The following is a 7,026-nucleotide window of genomic DNA, read 5'->3' as shown; positions in this document are numbered from 1 at the left end:
AATTAAGATGAGCGTCCTGCCGAGATTGCTGTTTTTATTCCAAAACATCCCGGTGATTAGAGGCACTACAATGTTTAAAGACTGGCAGAAAACCCTTTCCAGATTTATCTGGCAGGGTAAAAGAGCAAGAATTAAATTCAAAATCCTTACAGACCGTAGAGATAGAGGAGGGCTTGCTGTCCCGAATCTGAAATTATATTATGAGGCGTCGTGCCTGTGTTGGATCAAAGAATGGATCATTTTGAACAACACTGATCTGTTGGACTTAGAGGGATTCAACACTAGTTTTGGTTGGCACGCTTACTTATGGCAAAATAAAGGGAAGATACATAAAGGTTTTTCTAACCATATTATCAGAGGAGAGTTATTGGAGGTATGGGACAGAAACAAAAGGCTTCTAGAAAAAAACACCCTGTGGTGGTTATCACCAATTGATATTCTAACGATTAAAAAACCAAATATGGAAGGCCAAAGATGGACCTATGAAGACCTCCTGGTAAGATCGGATAAAGGTTGGAAGATCAGAACATATGAGGATTTAAAGGATAAATTAACAAGTTGGCTACAATTCTATCAAATTAATGCTCTATGGAATGAACATAAAAAGATAGGGATAAATGAGAAGAAATCTAAATTTCAGGTGGAAATCCTAGAAGGAAACTCCAAACTTTTATCCAAAATGTATAACCAACTTTTAGAGTGGGATGCTAAGGATGAGGAGGTGAAGGAAGTTATGATCAAATGGGCCATAGATTTGGGTCACAACTTAGAATATGATAGATGGTTACAACTTTGGAAGATAGATATGAAATTCACAGCGTGCGTTGGACTCCGAGAGAATATGGAAAAAATGATGTATCGTTGGTACATCACTCCTGTAAAATTGGAAAAAATGTATAAGACCGGGGACAAAAAATGCTGGAAATGTAAAACAAAAGAGGGTGATTTCTACCACATGTGGTGGACATGTGAAGAAGTGAAAAGGTTTTGGGGACTCATTTATGATGAATTAAAAAAGATCCTGAAATATACCTTTCCCAAGAAACCTGAGGCCTTTTTGTATGTATGGTCGGGGAGGAGATTAAAAAAGAAGATCAAACAATGTTTCAATACTCAACAGTAGCAGCCAGAATATTGTTAGCGCAGAACTGGAAAACTCCCAATATTCCAACGGTTAGAGAATGGCAAACTAAATTATTCGAATATATAGAACTAGCAAAGATGACACAAAAAATCAGGCATCAAAAAAGTAAAAAAATTATTAATGATTGGAACAAATTCATACCATATACAGTAACAAATTTAGGGAATATCAAAATCACAGTAGGTGAAATATAAAATCTGTGAGGTAGAGATAGAGGGTGAAAACAGATACCGCGGGAAAGTAGGATGGTTATATAGCTCAAACTGAGATGAAGGGAAGTAACTCAATGTATTTTTTCTTATTTTCTTTTTTCTTTCTTCTTTTTTTCTTGGTATTTACTGTTTGTTTGTGTACTTTGTTTCTCTTCTGGATTTTCTATTATGTACGATTTTGTTTGGAAAAGAATTCAATAAAAAGATTGGGGGGGGGGGAGGAAATTAAAACAGAAGTAAGAGGGAACCAAAAAACTATTCAAGACTTGAGGAATGACTTTGTTGAATTGAAAGAGGACCTGAAGACAGTGAAGTCTGACATTACTTCACATGAGGAAAGAATTTCACAACTGGAAACGGTAAAGGTCCGGGACTTAGAGAATGTCCAGCAGGAAGCATTAAATTCAATTGCGTTTCTTCAATTGAAGGAGAAGGAGGCCCATTTGAGATTGAGAGGGGTAATCCAGAAGTGTTATGGTTCTAGGGATTGCTTGTGCGTAAATTGCCTTCACTCGTGGTCGTCTTGCATGGTTGAACCCTTTTTTGACAGAGCAGCCTCTGTCTCGTGGCTGCCTCAGTCGCTGGCAGAATCCGTCAGTGGGCGTTTCTTAAACCTTCTCCAACATAAGAACTCCTTTACTCCCAGTCTCCTCCCTCTCTCCCTGCGCGACAACTTTCTGTGCAATGTGAGAGCTGGCAAGGGAGCACTGGTTCCTTCTCCGCTTGTCTCTTGCGCAGAATCCTGGAGCCACCTCTCCGCTTCCTCTATCTCCTCCCCTTCTCCACTGGTGCTACGCTGATTTCCTTCCCCAGCTTGTGGGCTACCCCTCCTTCTGCTGGAAGCTTCTCTGCCATCATCCTGGAGCCTTCTCAGCTCCTCCTCCTCATCCTCCGATGGCAGTTCCCTGACATCCACCTCCCCCCCAGGACCCCCTCCACCCCCGGCCCGACCTTTTGACCTACCCTCGTCCCCATTCTCGGCCGACGATGCGGGGAATCCCCAAAAGGAGCTGTCGTCATCCTCTGATGATTCAAACACTGCTTCCCACCCACCTCTGCACCTCTCTGTGGGTGGAGCCCCCCAGTTAGCCTCTTCTTCTTCGGACACCTCCCCTCCCTCCTCCCCGGAGGCCGGGAAGCCGACGAAGTCCTCCTCGTCGTCGGTGGTGCCAAACTCCTCCTCCCAGAAGCTCACTGGCGGTTTGGGTTTCCTCGGTAACAGGTGGTGGAACTCTTCCACAAGGTACTCGTCCTCGACTGCCTCCGCCGGGACCCACGTGTTCTCTGACTTGGGTTCCCCTTCCCAGGCTACCAAATACTCCACCTGGCTGCCTCGCAACCTGGAATCGAGTATTTCCCTAGCTCGCATTTGGTGTTCTCTTTCCTCCACCTGCGGGTGGTTAGTGCTCCTTCCACTCTGCCCTGGAAACTCCCGCCCCTCCCTGTACCGCGAGAGTAGGGACCTATGGAACACAGGGTGTATTTTCATGCTATCGGGCAGTTTGAGTTTGAAGGCCACCGGGTTCACCTGCTGTGTTACCTCGAAAGGTCCTAGTCTCCTTGGTTGCAATTTCTTGCATCCTCCCTTTAGGGGTAACCCTTTGGTTGACAACCACACCCGGTCTCCCACCCGTATGGTTTCGCCCTCCCTGCGGTGCTTATCGGCTTGCCTTTTGTAGACTTCCTTCGCCCGCTCCAAATTCCACCTGAGTTGTTGATGCAAGGCCTCCATTTCTTCCACGAACTGTTCTGCCGCTGGTACACTCCATCCTTCCTCCCCCCTCCCTGGGAAGGCCCTGGGGTGGCACCCATAGTTGGCCATGAATGGGCTCATACCCGTGGATACATGCTCGGCGTTGTTATATGCAAACTCCGCCAGCGCCAACTTCTGTACCCAATCGTTCTCCCTTTCCCCCACGTAGCACCGTAGGTATTGTTGGAGGATCCCATTCGCTCTTTCTGCCTGCCCGTTGGTTTCTGGGTGTCGTGCCGTCGAGAACCCCACCTCGACCTGCAACAAGCTCATGAGCTTCCTCCAGAACCGGGAAGTAAATTGTTTCCCGCGATCGGAGATGACCCTCGTGGGAGCGCCGTGCAGTCTGAAGACGTGCTCCACAAACAACTTGGCCGTTTCCTCTGCCATTACTGCGTGGGAGCAGGCTATGAAATAGCACATCTTGGTCAGGAGATCGACTACCACCATGACTGCTGTTTTCCCCCTAGACTTGGGCAAATCAGTCATAAAATCAATGGACACCACCTCCCCAGGTTTTCCCGGTGTGGGTAAGGGTTCCAGTAACCCCGCCGGTGCCGCCCTCTCTCCCTTGGCCCTTTGACAGCGGTCGCACCCCCGCACATATTCTCGTACGTCTTCCCTTACCCTTGGCCACCAGAAGTCACGGGTGACCAGCAGCATGGTCTTGTGCTGTCCAAAGTGACCCGCCGTGGGGTTGTCATGGAGTTGTTTGAGCACCCTTCCCCTTAGGTTTTCCAATGGGACATACAGTGCCCCCCTGTAGTACAACAACCCTCCCTTTTCTTCAAACCCTCCGTGGTTCTCCCTTCCTTCTCGGAGTTCTCTGATTTTTGTTTGGGCGAACTCGTCATTTCGAGTGAGTTCCCCCAGCTCCCTTTTACCCACCAACGCTCCCCCGCACACCCACCGGTCCTCGGGGATCACATGTCGTATCTCAGGTGGTCCCTCTCCTTCCATGTACTCCGGCTTACGGGAGAGCGCATCTGCTCTTACGTTTTCCTTTCCCGGTACGTACCGGATTTCAAAGGAAAACTTGGAGAATTCTTGCGCCCATCGAATCTGTCTCTGGTTGAGTACTCGCGCTGTCCTCCAGTATTCTAAGTTCTTGTGGTCAGTGCAGACTTGAATCTTGTGTTGTGCCCCTATCAACAGATGTCTCCACCGTCGGAACGCCGCATAGATCGCCAGCAGTTTGCGGTCATATACGGTATAGTTCTGCTCCGATTTGCTCAACTTCCTCGAGAAAAAGGCACACGGTCTCCACTCCTCTTCGGCCCCTCCCCGTAAGAGAAGGACCGCTCCAATGGCTCGGTCGGACGCGTCGGTTTCCAACCTCATGGGCTTTGTCAGGTCCACATGCAGGAGCTGCTCTTCCGAGACAAATGCCTTCTTCAGCCTTTCAAAGGACCGCTGGGCGCTTTCTGTCCAGACGAATTTCTTCTTGCTGCTGAGGCAATCGGTGATTGGCGCTGTCAGGTGGGCGAAGTTCTTGATGAACTTCCTGTAGAAGTTACTGAACCCTAGGAACCTCTGCACGTCTTTCCGGGTTTTGGGTGCCTTCCACTCAAGCACCGCCTGCACCTTGCTCGGGTCCATGGCCAGCCCCTTGTCCAACAACCGGTACCCCAGAAATTCGACTTCTCTGGCATGGAACTGGCACTTTTCCAGCTTAACCCACAGCTGGTGCTTATGCAGCCTTTTCAGTACTTCCCGGACGTCTCTGACGTGTTGCTCCTCATTGTCCGAATAAATTAAAACGTCATCCAGGAACGCCACACAGTTCTTGAACAGCAGGGGACCCAGCACGTGGTGCATGAAAGCTTGAAAGCAGGCAGAGCCTGATTGTAATCCAAAAGGCATAACTAAGTACTCAAACGCCCCCAGGGGGGTGAACATGGTGGTTTTCCATTCGTCCCCTTCTCTTATTCTAATCAGATTGTACGCTCCCCAAAGATCCAGTTTAGTAAAAAAAATTCCCCGCCTCACGTGCGTTAAAATTTCGTCAATCCAGGGCATGGGGAAGGTCACTGGTTCTGAAACCAAGTTTAATGATCTATAGTCTACGACCAATCTGGGCTGGTTTGTCTCCCTTTTGTCCACAAAGAACACGGGACTGCCCCCCACCGCCTTTGATTCTCTTATGAACCCTCTCTTCAGATTCTTGTCAATAAACTGCCTCAACTCCTGCATCTCCTTGTCAGACATGGCATACAATTTTCCCGTTGGTAATTGCGCCCCTGGGACCAAGTTGATTTGGCAGTCAAAGGGCCGGTGGGGGGGTAGTTTGTCAGCCTCCTTCTCGCTGAAAACTTCCCTTAGGTCAGCATATTGCCTTGGCACCTCCCCTTTTGTTCCCACTACCAGCCCAACCACCCTGGCCACAGTCATTCTGGGGTTCCCCCCCCCGACAATGCTCCAAGCAGTATGTAGATCCAAAGGTGACTGACTGCTGGTGCCAGGACACTACTGGGTCATGCAGGGCTAGCCAGCTCATTCCCAGTATGATTGGAGGTCCAGCTAGCGTGGCCACGTGGAAGGCAATGGTTTCTGTGTGCCGAGACACCTTCATTCGCATTGGGGGGGTCTGGTGTTTAACTTCTCCTCCCAGAATCTCCCTCCCATCTATGGTGCTCACTTGCAAGGGAAAGTCCAAAGGCAATAAATGGAGTTGGTGCTCTAGGGCAAAGTCCCTGCTGAAGAAATTGCAGGAGCTGCCTGAATCCAGCAACCCTTCCACCATGACTGGGTACCCGTTTGGGAGCTCTAGCACCACTTCAACAGCTATGGCTGCCCTGGGGGGCTCAGGTTGGGGAACCTTTATTGATCGTTTGCCTGGCTGCATTCCCCTCTGCTGGGCAGCCAGGCTATCTTGTTTCCCTGCATTTCCTCCGGCTCCTGCTTTTGCTCCCCATTGGCAGCAGCTCCCACCATCCCTTGCCACGCCTTTCTCTGTGGGCAGACCCTGGCAAAGTGTCCTGGCTGTTGGCAGAGAAAGCATCTTTTTCCCGCCTTCCAATCCCTTTTGCGACCTTCCCTGGGCTTCAAAATGCTGCTGGCCCTCCCCCCGTCCACTTCCATTGGTTCCCCAAGCTGGGAAAGCTCTCCTGGTATGTCAGGAATGCGGTAGTCAAGGCAACGTTCCCCTCCCTTTCCCTCGCGCTTCTCCTGAGCGCGCGCTTCCTGACACACTCCAATGGCAAGCACAGCTTTGGTTAGTTGATCCATGTCCTTGGGACGGGGCGCCCTTGACAGTTCGTCCTTGACGCTAGCAGAGAGCCCCTCCCCAAACAGCATTTGAACAGGCTCCTCCTCCAGCGCCCATCCAAGACGGTGAATTAACATAGCAAAACGTGACCAATATTCCCGGACTGATTGGCTCCCCTGTTTGCATCTCATCAGCTCCCTCCTAGTTATACTCTGTGCCACTTCGTTTGAATACATCGCGTCCATTGCTTGGAAGAACTTCCTAAGATCCTTCAGGGCAGCATTCTGCGTGGCCATAAGGGGCCTAATCCAGTCTCTAGCCCCGCCCTGAAGGTGCCCCACCACGTAAGCCACTCTCTGTGAGTCATCTGCAAAATCATCATGTTGCAGATCCAGGGCATATTCTATTTCTGTCCGGAACGCATTATAGTCCTGGGGGTCCCCCCCCCAAACCTCTGCACCAACCCAGGTACCTTCCTGGCGATGGGGGTAGGTCTGACCTGTGCATCCTGAGCGCACCTTTCATCCAGCCTCGCCGTTAGGAGAGCTACATGCTGTTCCAAGTCTCGGTTTCTCTCTACCAGACTCTGTCCTCCAGCTGCGCCCTCTGGGGCTCCGGCTCCCTTGGTCACGCTCATGCTATGTCTCCTCCACGCTACGCACAAGCAACGTAAGTGACTGACGGATTGCTGTTATGGTTCTAGGGATTG

Source organism: Podarcis tiliguerta (assembly GCF_965153285.1).
Source record: "Podarcis tiliguerta genome assembly, chromosome: W".
NCBI classification, from domain to species: domain Eukaryota; kingdom Metazoa; phylum Chordata; class Lepidosauria; order Squamata; family Lacertidae; genus Podarcis; species Podarcis tiliguerta.
Note: the sequence above shows the minus strand (reverse complement) of the source record.